General features: G+C 50.2%; 1 protein-coding gene across 5 annotated transcripts in view; it reads right to left on the bottom strand.

Moving 5' to 3' along the window:
- Positions 1-1,282, bottom strand: part of GSN (gelsolin) — a 60,994-nt gene extending 59,712 nt beyond the window's left edge. For 3 of the 5 annotated variants that reach the window (XM_059889165.1, XM_005210608.5, XM_024995842.2), the window contains exon 1: positions 1,212-1,282. The gene's annotated coding sequence lies outside the window, so the exon portion shown is untranslated. 5 annotated transcript variants of the gene reach the window in all.
- Positions 1,283-12,595: the final 11,313 nt, after the last annotated feature.

The following is a 12,595-nucleotide window of genomic DNA, read 5'->3' as shown; positions in this document are numbered from 1 at the left end:
AGTTTCTTAGTGAATGGAACTCGAGGCTCAAGAAGAGTCTAAAGCCCCAGGAGCTAGAAGTCAGCCAAGTGCGAATGGCACTGAGTCCCAGGCCGGCCCCTTCCTCGCTGTGTATCAGCCGCTCACCAGCTCTCAGGGCCCTGCAGCTTTCTCAACTGTGGAACCAGGCTGGTGAGATTCCATCAAGCTGTGGTTACTGTAAAGCGCAGTGCAGCAAGAGTTCATAGGGCTCTGGTCAGAAACACGGTCCTGGGAGAGCAGGACCCGCAGGGTTAGCCTCAGAAAAGTCCCCAGAGGCCCCGGCTTCCAGGAAAAGCCGAAAAGCAGTCACCCACAGGGCACCCTGATTTTCCCCTGCTCTCCTGAGTTCTGGGTGTCATAAAACTGTCCTCCCTGTTTTGAGTTAGATGTGAGGGCGGAATAAAGGGCGGATGTCTGGGTGTCTGAGGCCGAAGCTCCCTGCAGCCCCGCCAGCCTCCTCGGCCCGGGGCCTTGCTTTCGGCCACTGCGGAGAGCAGCCGGGCTGCGCTGGGCCAGGGGACACGCAGTTATCAGATTCTGAGGCGTGTGGACCCAAGCAGAGATGGGGATCCCAGGGAGAAAGTCTGGTTCCAATCCCTGTCCTCACCTCAAAGAAGTTTCCGTGTGAGTCAGGGAAGGGCCCGTGCTCTGCAGGGCGGAGGGACGGACAGCGCCGACAGGTAGCAGCGGCAAGCCGATCCCAGACCAGTAAGAGGAAGAACTTCCTAATAGTGCTGGGCCCAGAAAGAGGAAGGAGGTGGGGGTGGGGGCTCCTCATCTCCAGGGGAGCGCAGGCAGAGGCATTACTCCTGGAGATGCGCGAGGCAGACTCCCCGGCGGAGTCGCCGCCCAGACCTCTGCAAGCCTGAGACCACCTACGGGCGAGTGCGGGGCTGACCCCGGGCCCACGCACCCCACCGGCGCTAAGTGGGTCAAAGTCAGCTCGAGTGCACCACGGGGCCTGTGGGTGGAGGCCTGAATCCCCTCACTCCCCACCCGAGCCCCCCAGCTCTCCCCGACCCCCGGAAGACTCGCAAGGTGGGGGGAAGGGGGGCCCTTTTTCCGCGATGCCCCGGCTGCTGGGCCGAGCTCCAGGCGCCGGCGAGTTCAGCCCGCGCGCGGAGGGAGAAAGGACCCAGAAGCCCGGGATCCCCGGGCGTCCCGGGGTCGTGGTCGCTCCCCTCGCCTACCTGCGGCTGCGGCGCTGGCGACGGCTGCTGCTGGGTCCAGCTGTGCTCAGCTGGCTGCGGGCGGCGGGGCTGGGGCGGGCAGGGCGCGGGCGGGGCGGGCAGGGCGCGGGCGGGGGCCGCCCTCGGGGCGGGGCCGCCGGGCGGCGCGGGGGAGGAGCGCCGGCCCCGCCCACAGGCGGCCGGGAGCACGGCGACTCTGGCTCCGGACCCGCCTCGGTGTGCCCTTTGCCTAAGGAAAGGATCGAGCTACCTGCTTCACATGGGAGGAAACTGAGGCCCGCAGCACCGCGGGGGGATCGACAGGAGCCTGGGGAGAGGGGAGGAGACTCGGGGGGCGCCTGGAGCTGGGCTGGGGCCAAAGAGCTCAGTTGGGATGGGCAGCCTGCGGGGTGAGATTCAGCTCCGGGGCGGTCGGGCTCCAGGAGGCAAAGCCCTCAGAAGATGACCTGGGCAGTCCACAAAAGCAGAATAGGAGTGTGGGCAGCAGCGAGAGACCCTGAAGGGAACAAAGGAGCAGAATGAGGCCTGGTTGCCTTCAGGAACGAGAAATACACGAAATGCCAAAGCGCATCCCTGTCCTTAAAATGTTAAGCTGGGGCTTTGGAGTCAGACCACCTGGGCTTGACCCCCTGACCTACTAGTCCTGAAACGTTGGACAAGTGACCTAAGGTATCAAAGTGCCAATTTCCTTATCTGTAAAATGGGCATCATAATTTCATTTTCATGCGTCTGTTGGGAAGACTTAATGAAAGAAAGTCTTAACACCATATCAAGTGCTGTGAGTTCTCTGTAAATGGAAGGTTTTATTAGTGTGATGTGAAGTCGCTCAGTCGTGTCCGACTCTTTGGGACCCCATGGACACCAGGCTCCTTTGTCCATGGGATTTTCCCTGCAAGAGTACTGGGGAGGGTTGCCATTTCCTTCTCCAGGGAATCTTCCTGACCCAGGGATCAAACCTAGGTCTCCCGCATTGTCAGACAGATGCTTTACCATCTGAGCCACCAGGGAAAGTGGTATTAGTGTGATGGCAGATATTATATTAGGTGCCAGAGCAAATCCACATTGTCAAAAAGATGAATGCAAGGTCACTTCTAAACAAATGTAGTGTTTTATTTATCATAACAGCATCTCTTGCATTTGAGAGAGAGCCATTTATGATGGATAAGGGATTCCCAGGTGGTGCAGTGGTAAAGAATCCACCTGCCAATGCAGGAGACATAAGAGACACAGATTTGATCCCTGGGTGGGGAAGATCCCCCAGGGAAGGGAATGGCAACCAGCTCCAGTATTCTTGCAGGGAAAATCCCATGGACAGAGGAACCAGGCAGGCCCCAGTCCATGGAGTCACAAGAGTCAGACACGACTGAGCGACTGAGCAGGCGCGCATTTACAGTGGAGCAGGGCGTAGAACTGGAGAAGGCAATGGCACCCACTCCAGTACTCTTGCCTGGAAAATCCCATGGATGGAGGAGCCTGGCGGGCTGCAGTCCATTGGGTCGCGAAGAGTCGGTCTTGACTGAAGCGACTTAGCAGCAGCAGCAGGGCGTAGAACAGCCTCTGACAGTCTCGGTGCATGTGAGAGTTCCCCGTCTCCTGCAGCTGCTCTGTGACTCCAAGTTGGGAGACCCACATTGCAGATAAGACCAGAGGACTGAGGTGTCCGTTCCCAGCCTAGGTGAGGGCTGCAGCCCCATGTTCAGCTGAGTAAATCTCCCTCCAGCACAAGAGAAAATATATGAAGTCAATAACTGCTGGGTGCTGGGAATCAGACAGAAAACCTGGTGTTATTTAAGTAGCAGAGAGGCTAAGAGCACAGCATTCACTTCCTGGTTTTTTCTAGTTTTTTTTTTTTTTTTTTTCCCTAGTTTTTTAATTAAGTAGCAGCCAGGGAAGCCACAGGACCTGGAGATTCCCAGCCAGGTTCTTCCCCTGCGGCAACCATTTTCTACATCTCTAGTGATGACAAGGATTTGATTTAGGTCATACGTGAATGGTCTAGTGCTTTTCCCTACTTTCTTCAATTTAAGTCTGAATTTGGCAATAAGGAGTTCTTGATCTGAGCCACAGTCAGCTCCTGGTCTTGTTTTTGCTGATTGTATAGAGCTTCTCCCTCTTTGGCTGCAAAGAATATAATCAATCTGATTTTGGTGTTGACCATCTGGTGATGTCCATGTGTAGAGTCTTCTCTTGTGTTGTTGGAAGAGGGTGTTTGCTATGACCAGTGCATTCTCTTGGCAAAACTCTATTAGCTTTTGCCCTGCTTCATTCCGTATTCCAAGGCCAAATTTGCCTGTTACTCCAAGTGTTTCTTGACTTTCTACTTTTGCATTCCAGTCCCCTATAATGAATGAAAAGGACATCTTTTTTGGGTGTTAGCTCTAAAAGGTCTTATAGGTCTTCATAGAACCCTTCAACTTCAGCTTCTTCAGTGTTACTGTTTGGGGCATAGGCTTGGATTACTGTGATATTGAATGGTTTGCCTTGGAAACGAATAGAGATCATTCTGTCGTTTTTGAGATTGCATCCAAGTACTGCATTTCAGACTCTTTTGTTGACCATGATGGCTACTCCATTTCCTCTAACGGATTCCTGCCCACAGTAGTAGATATAATGGTCATCTGAGTTAAATTCACCCATTCCAGTCCATTTTAGTTCGCTGATTCCTAGAATGTCGACGTTCGCTCTTGCCATCTCCTGTTTGACCACTTCCAATTTGCCTTGATTCATGGACCTGACATTCCAGGTTCCTTTGCAATATTGCTCTTTACAGCATCGACCTTGCTTCTATCACCAGTCACATCCACAGCTGGGTATTGTTGTTGCTTTGGCTCCATCCCTTCATTCTTTCTGGAGTTATTTCTCCACTAATCTCCAGTAGCATATTGGGCACCTACCAACCTGGGGAGTTCCTCTTTCAGTATCCTATCCTTTTGCCTTTTCATACTGTTCATGGGGTTCTCAGGGGAAGAATACTGAAGTGGTTTGCCATTCCCTTCTCCAGTGGACCACATTCTGTCAGGTATGACCGAAATCAAATCCCTTATGATTATACAGTGGAAGTGAGAAATAGATTTAAGGGACTAGATCTGATAGACACAGTGCCTGATGAACTATGGATGGAGGTTCCTGACATTGTACAGGAGGCAGGCATCAAGACCATTCCCATGCAAAAGAAATGCCAAAAAGCAAAATGGCTGTCTGGGGAGGCCTTACAAATAGCTGTGAAAAGAAGAGAAGTGAAAAGGAAAGATATAAGCATCTGAATGCAGAGTTCCAAAGAATAGCAAGGAGAGATAAGAAAGCCTTCCTCAGCAATCAATGCAAGGAAATAGAGGAAAACAACAGAATGGGAAAAACTAGAGATCTCTTCAAGAAAATTAGAGATGCCAAGGGAACTTTTCATGCAAAGATGGGCACAATAAAAGACAGAAATGGTATGGACCTAACAGAAGCAGAAGATATTAAGAAGAGGTGGCAAGAATACACAGGAGAACTGTACAAAAAAGATCTTCATGACCAAGATAATCATGATGGTGTGATCACTCACCTAGAGCCAGACATCCTGGAATGCGAAGTCAAGTGGGCCTTAGAAAGCATCACTACGAACAAAGCTAGTGGAGGTGATGGAATTCCAGTTGAGCTATTTCAAGTCCTAAAAGATGATGCTGTGAAAGTGTTGCCCTTAATATGCCAGCAAATTTGGAAAACTCAGCAGTGGCCACAGGACTGGAAAAGGTCAGTTGTTATTCCAATCCCAAAGAAAGGCAATGCCAAAGAATGCTCAAACTACTGCACAGTTGCACTCATCTCACACGTAAAGTAATGCTCAAAATTCTCCAAGCCAGGCTTCAGCAATATGTGAACAATGAACTTCCAGATGTTCAAGCTGGTTTTAGAAAAGGCAGAGGAACCAGAGATCAAATTGCCAACATCCAATGGATCATGGAAAAAGCAAGAGAGTTCCAGAAAAACATCTATTTCTGCTTTATTGACTATGCCAAAGCCTTAGACTGTGTGGATCACAATAAACTGAGAAAACTTCTGAAAGAGATGGGAATACCAGACCACCTGACCTGCCTCTTGAGAAACCTATATGCAGATCAGGAAGCAACAGTTAGAACTGGACATGGAGCAACAGAGTGGTTCTAAATAGGAAGAGGAGGAAGTCAAGGCTGTATATTGTCACCCTGCTTATTTAACTTATACGCAGAGTACATCATGAGAAATGCTGGAATAGAAGAAGCACAAGCTGGAATCAAGATTGCCAGGAGAAATATCAACAACCTCAGATATGCAGATGACACCACCCTTATGGCAGAAAGTGAAGAGGAACTCAAAAGCCTCTTGATGAAAGTGAAAGTGGAGAGTAAAAAATTTGGCTTAAAGCTCAACATTCAGAAAATGAAGATCATGGCATCTGGTCCCATCACTTCATGGGAAATAGATGGGGAAACAGTGGAAATGGTGTCAGACTTTATTTTTTAGGGCTCCAAAATCACTGCAGATGGTGACTGCAGCCATGAAATTAAAAGACGCTTACTCCTTGGAAGAAAAGTTATGACCAACCTAGATAATCATATTCAAAAGCAGACTGTGCCAACAAAGGTTCGTCTAGTCAAGGCTATGGTTTTTCCTGTGGTCATGTATGGATGTGAGAGTTGGACTGTGAGGAAAGCTGAGCACCGAGGAATTGATGCTTTTGAACTGTGGTGTTGGAGAAGACTCTTGCGAGTCCCTTGGACTGCAAGGAGGTCCAACCAGTCCATCTTAAGGGAGATCAGTCCTGGGTGTTCATTGGAAGGACTGATGCTAAAGCTGAAACTCCAGTACTTTGGCCACCTCAAGTGAAGAGTTGACTCATTGGAAAAGACCATGATGCTGGGAGGGATTGGGGGCAGGAGGAGAAGGGGACGACAGAGGATGAGATGGCTGGATGGCATCACCAACTCGATGGACATGAGTTTGAGTGAACTCCGGGAGTTGGTGATGGACAGGGAGGCCTGGCGTGCTGCGATTCATGGTGTCGCAAAGAGTCGGACAGGACTGAGCGACTGAACTGAACTGAACCGAGTGATGGCAGGAACCATTTCTTGAGTGCTTGGGCCATGCTCTGGGCTTCCCGAATGCTGCCGACCTTCATCCTCACCTCCTTGCCTGCTTGATTCGTCCCCTCCCCTGCACACTCCCTGTCCCCCACACACTCCCCGCACACTCCCCGCACACTCCCCCACACACTCCCCACACACTCCCCCACCTGAGGCAGGCATCAGGGGTGCAGTTTTCACACGAGGAGACCCAGGCGCCACGAGGGTTAAGCAGCTCTCCTGAGCTCACACAAGTGGCACTGTGCACATCTGGGTGCTTGGCCCCGTCTCTGCTCAGTGTCCTCTGTCTCTCTGCTGCTCTCCCTGGCTTGGGAAACTGTCCAGTTCCACCTCCTCTGAGAACCAAGGAGGCCCCTCGCTCACCGCAGGACGCCTCCTGCTCTCTCACTGCATCCTGCCTGCTGTTTCTGGAGGCGGCCTGTGGGACAGGTGGGGAGAAAGGCGTAAACACAGACTATTCGGTTCTCAGCTCTGATTACGGCCCCCGGCACACACATGACCTGGAATTATCTAACGTGTCATTTCCAAGCCCAGCAACTTTTCTCGGGCAAAGAAGGGAAACCTCTGAATCTGTGTGTCCAGAGAACTGGAAGATACGATGTTGGGAGGAAGGCCACATAGGGGAACATCTAGTCCCACCCCTCACTGTAGAAGCGGGGAAACCGAGGCCAAGGATGCAGAGAGGCTTGCCCGAAGAACCCTCTGATGGCTCCATTTGGTACTGGAGAAGCCCGTACTTCTAGGCTCTCACTGGAAATAATTTAAAATTATGATTATGACAACAGTAAGGACAACCAATATGACATCAGAGGGCCAAGCACATGCTCAATGGGACCATGTGTTGCTGCTGCTGCTAAGTTGCTTCAGTCGTGTCCGACTCTGTGCGACCCCGTAGACGGCAGCCCACCAGGCTCCTGCGTCCATGGGATTCTCCAGGCAAGAGTACTGGAGTGGGTTGCCATTGCCTTCTCCAATGCATTAAAAATGCATTGGGACCATGTGTATGTCACCGCTAATCGGGGCGTATCTTGGCCTGACCCCTCAGTCAGGCTCAGGTCTGCCTGGCATGCATGTATAGATACCCTCTCTTGTCTTTTTCTCATTTCTTTCTAGACTCCTTTTGCAGTCCTTTTTGTGCACTTGCCCATTGGTCTAGGGTCAGTAAAGATTGTTTGCCCCGTGTCTCACCTTCAGAGTGAATGTCTTCTTGTTCTTGCCGACGTGATTCTCCTCTCACGGAAGCACTTTGACATCTTTTGTCAGAAGACCACTTCTTTCCTGGGAGTGAGGACGGGGGAGACAAAAGCCACACCCAGGCCATGCAGTAGACAACATGGGGTACCTGTTCCCTCTTCTGAAACTGCCTTTCCCCACCCACAGGGGTGGCACCCGTGACTTCATTTTAACTCCGAGTCCACTCCAAACACGTTGACAGCGTTAGGAGTGGACTCCTCCACCAAGCTAGACTATCAGACTGTGGAATTACAGTTTGGAACAGAACAATCACGGTTAATTAACTGGGCCTGTGAGGACCAGTCATCTGTGAGGGCCAACTTATTAAGACAAGACTTTTTTATATATAATTTTATTTATTTATGTTTAGTGTGCTGGGCCTTCCGCTGCCTCTTGGGCTTTGCTCTAGTTGCAACGCGAGGGCTTCTCATTGTGGAGGCTTCTCCTGCTGCGGAGCACGGTCTCTAGGGTGCTCCCACTTCAGGAGTTACAGCTCCTCGGCTCTAAGAGCTCAGGCTCAGTAGCTGTGACACATGGGCTCAGTTACTCTGCAGTGTGAGGGATCTTCCCAGACCAGGGATCAAACCTGTGTCTCCTTCATTGGCAGGCAGATTCTTAACCGCTGAGCCACCAGGGAAGTCCAAGACAACTGCTTTTTGAGCAGTGAATGCCTTGTATCAGGGTCCTAGAAGCAAAGCCTAAGTGGGGATTTCGTGCAAAGGAAGAAATGAAGAAGTGCTCTCAGGAGGTCCTGGAACATCCCAAAGGCGCCAGGGCAGGGATGCAACCGGGCCTTGGGGTCAGACTGGAAACATGGCCTGAGTACTAAGGAAACCCAGCAAGGACTGTCACTTCATCATTTGTATCTCCCCATCTGCTTCGCTGCTCTGCCTCACATCAGAAAGGAATCTCTGCCTTCCACAAAATGACTTTTACCAGCAGTGAGCTGGACTCACTGTCTGTGGCCCACATGCCAACTTGGGTCAGATGCCTACCAGAGTGGTGGGGTCAAACCGCCCCAAACTGGCCGCTCCCGCTGTAACCTGTGGATGGAAAGAAAAGGGGAGAGGAAGCCAGGCAGAGTGAACAGCTTCCCTCGGGGGAAGGCCGTAAAAAGAGTGGAGGTGGAAATGGGATGGCATCTTTCGCTAAGGGAAGATGCGGAGGCTGGGAGAAACCAAGGCTGGAGAAAGGGAGGAGTCTGCTTCAGCCTGGGTGCCTCTGGTGGTATGCCGGAGCCAGCCTGAACTGGCTTACAAGAGCTGCTTGTTAAGTTTCTAGGAATTTTTACAGCTAGCTGTTAAACACAGTCTTCAATAAAAATTAATGTTTATATACTTATTATTGAAAAAATCATAAAGGTGGTAATGTCTCAGAACCTGTCACTTCCTAATTATTTTACTCTACTATGACCTATAGGCTTCCTTGATAGCTCAGTGGTAAAGAATCTGCCTGCCCTGCAGGAGACCAGGGTTCGATCCCCTGCTGGTTCGATCCCTGGGTTGGGAAGATCCCCTCGAGACTTCACTCCAGTGTTCGCGACTCACTCCAGTGTTCTTGCCTGGGAAATCCCTTGGTCAGAGGAGCATGGTGGGCTACAGTCCACGGCATCACGAAAGAGTCAGATACAACTCAGCAAGTAAGCAACAACGACTGTGATCTGTCTATGCTCTTAAGGCTTTTGTTTCTAGCCATTTATGGTAAAAATACTATTGCAAATAGTGTGCTGCTCCCCATCACTTCCCAGTTTCACATTCAGTGGTGTCATACTGGTAACCTGAAATAAAACTTGGTGGGGATATTTACACCAGGGAAATCAGCAAAGGCTGCAGAGATCAGAGCTTCCCTTCTTCCTGACTTACCTCACCCCCCAGTCCTACCCAGGAGCCTGTTGTTTAGCATTTGGCAGCACCCTGGGTTCCCCCATTCAAGTCTCTGCATTGAGACTGCCTGTCTATGTGCGTCTCCTGCTTACTGGTTGGGCACCCGGTGGAAGGAAGAAGTGTGTTTGCTTGGTTTGTCAATATGTACTCAGTGTCAAACAGTGCCTGGCACAGAGCTGGTGCTTAGCAAGTTTTTACTAAATTAATTAATCAATAAATGAGGGAAACGAGACAAGTTTGGTCAGCAGAGTGAGTTGGGAAGCGTCAGAAGGACTGTAGCCCTCAGGAGAGGGCTGCACTGAATTTCAAGAGCTGCCAACCCTTGTCTTCTGAACGAGGAGGAAGCTGTGCGTCTTACTATTTTAATGAGGAGTTAGGAGTATGGATGCCGTAAGCTCACTGTCAGCTCAGTCCTAACCCATAGTTCATACGTCTCCACATCACTGGAATTCCTAAAAGGCCTGATTCTCTAATTGTGCCCCATACATGCCAGTGAGATGTTGAACACCATGAGCTTCAGAGAGGATTCTAATTCTGATTCCCCCGCCACCCGGCCTCCCAGGTTGGATTTTCAAGGAAATTTCAAAAGCACCCAGATGCCCTTCTTCCTTCTGCTATGCATGTCACTGCCATCTGCAGCCACAGATAGCTGGCCCTGAGACAGTGAGTAGCACTTTCAAGGACAAAAACTAGACTTGTAATGATCAGCACCACTATTAGAATGCTTCTTGGTCACTTTACTATTTCAAGTAAGTCTTGCAGCTACCTCCAAGTTAGGTATCATCTTCAATATTACAAGTAAATAAACAGGCTCGTGAATAATCCCAAGGAGATCAAACCAGTCCATCCTAAAGGAAGTCGACCCTGAATATTCATTGGAAGGACTGATGCTGAGGCTGAAGCTCCAGTACTTTGGCCGCCTGATGCGAAGAGCTGACACATTAGAAAAGACCCTGATGCCGGGAAAGATTGAAGGCAGAAGTCTCGAGAAGGGAATGACAGAGGACGAGATGGTTGGATGGCATTGCCGACTCGATGGACATGAGTTTGAGCAAGCTCTGGGAGTTGGTGGTGGACAGGGGAGCCTGGCGCGCTGCGGTCCACGGGGCTGCAAAGAGTCGGACACGCCTGAGCGACCGAACCATGACAAACAGGCTCAGAAAAGGGAAGGTGCCTGACTACGGTGCTGAGCGGCTGGCTGGGATTTGAACTGGGTCTGTCTCCAAAGCCCAGGCTCTTTCTACAGCCAAAGTGAAAGTCAAGGGGAAGATAAAACCTTTTCCATGCCTCCTATTCATGATCAGGAAATTTTTTCTCTTCATCTTGACAATATTAGGGACTGAGGTTGGGCCCTTGCCTGTAATGCTTTATGAATACTCACTATTTCTTTATGTGGAAAGTACCTGGAGTTGTTTAAGAAATGTAAGCCTATTTTAAGAAAAACTGTAAACTGCTGTGCTATACAAATAAAAAGTAATTCATAAAACCCCTTCCACACACACACCAAAAAAAAAAAAAAAAACCCTTTGATACAGTCTATTTTTGTATTCTTTTATTCTGTACCCACACAGGAAGTTCATGTTTCTGGGTTTTTTCCTTATTTATTATTTACTTACTGTTTTTCTGTATACAAGCCCTGTGCCTTGGGCGATGGGCACAGAGATGAATCAGTCATAGACTCAACCTTTGCAAGGCCTGTGGCCAAGGAAACGGATAATTACAGTAGAGTGTTACAGGAACTAAGAAAGAGGAAGCTCGGGGTGGGGATGGGAGGAGAGGCTGGGGACAGGATCCAAGAAGACTTCAAAGAAGGAGATGAGCTGGACTTTGGAATATCCCTCTTTGTGCCCCAGTTTCTTTATTTGATAACTGTCCACCTCAAAGAGTGGTGGGAAAATGAAGTGAAATTATCCATGTTAACTGCTAGCTGCAAGGCCTGGGGCATAGCAGGGCCTCTGTAAACAGAAGCTGGTATCGTTCTGGGAAGCCTACAGGTAATGACGTGGAGGAGCTAAGATGGGTGAGCTCGTGCCCACGTGTCTGGAATGCAAGGTACCAGACTGAGTTATGAAAGATGACGCCAGATAGCAAGAGGACAAAGAGTCGTAGGTTCCTGTTCTGGGCATTATCTCCTTCAAATCTGACACCAGTTCCTCCGGCTGGAACTATTTTCACTCCCAGTTCACAGATGGAGAAACTGAGGCTCAGAGAAGTGAAGTTTCTTATTTTCATTGCACCGCTGGGAAATGGCAGGACCAGGACGAGAATCCAGATTTCACTCCCAAGCCACTGCTTCCCGGGGGGTTCTGAGAGCAGGCCAGGCTGAAGGGACGGGGCAGTGGGAAGCTGGCTCTCCTGCTGTGGAGCCCCACAGCGGTAGCCGGATGAAGAAGGAGTTTCTGCGGAGGGGCTCAGGGGCCTGCTGGCCTCGCCGCCCTTGATGGCCAGGGATTTAGCAGGAAGAGCTGGCTTTTGTTCTCGATGAATCAGCCCTGCTGTTTCTGAAAGCCCAGCCCCACTCCTCTGGGCTCAGCGGACCAGAAGGCATTCAGCTGTCCCTGCAGGTCACCAATGGGGTGGAGCGGGCAGCGCTGAGTGCCCTGGACTGCCCCGTTTACAGAGAGTTATAACATCGCTGCACGGAACAATGGGCTTTTCAGAGGCTGGGCTGCATCTTGGGTTGCAAGTCGTGGTAGAAACACAATCAGGCCATCAATGCGTTACCTTCTTTGGGCTTTGAGGAAGTAAAAAACAAACAACAAAAAGTCATGCATAACAGCTGATTCGGTTGCAGTCATCCCCACTCTTTTTGGCACCAAGGATGGATTTCGTGGAAGACAATTTTCCCACAGACCAGGGTGGGGGAGGATGACTTGGGGATGATTCAAGCACATTAGATTCATTGTGCAATTTATTTCCATTATTATCCCGTCAGTGTCACCTCAGATCTAATTAGGCTCTAGATCCTGGAGACTGGGCGCCTCTAGGTCAAGGTTTGCATCAAAGGTTGATCTCTTCCTCCACTTTCCAGCTCCTCCCCTTCTCCCTTCCCTTCCCCTATTCTTTTGTGCCTCTCTCTTTCTTTCCCTTTTACTTCTCCTCTTTCTTCTTTCTCACTGCTGTTTCAGCAGTGGCGGTGCTTTGCTGAAGTCCAAATAGCCTT

The sequence above is a fragment of the Bos taurus genome, chromosome 8, assembly GCF_002263795.3.
Source record: "Bos taurus isolate L1 Dominette 01449 registration number 42190680 breed Hereford chromosome 8, ARS-UCD2.0, whole genome shotgun sequence".
NCBI lineage: Eukaryota > Metazoa > Chordata > Mammalia > Artiodactyla > Bovidae > Bos > Bos taurus.
The sequence above is the reverse complement of the archived record's forward strand: the minus strand, read 5'-3'. Positions and strand labels throughout refer to the sequence as shown.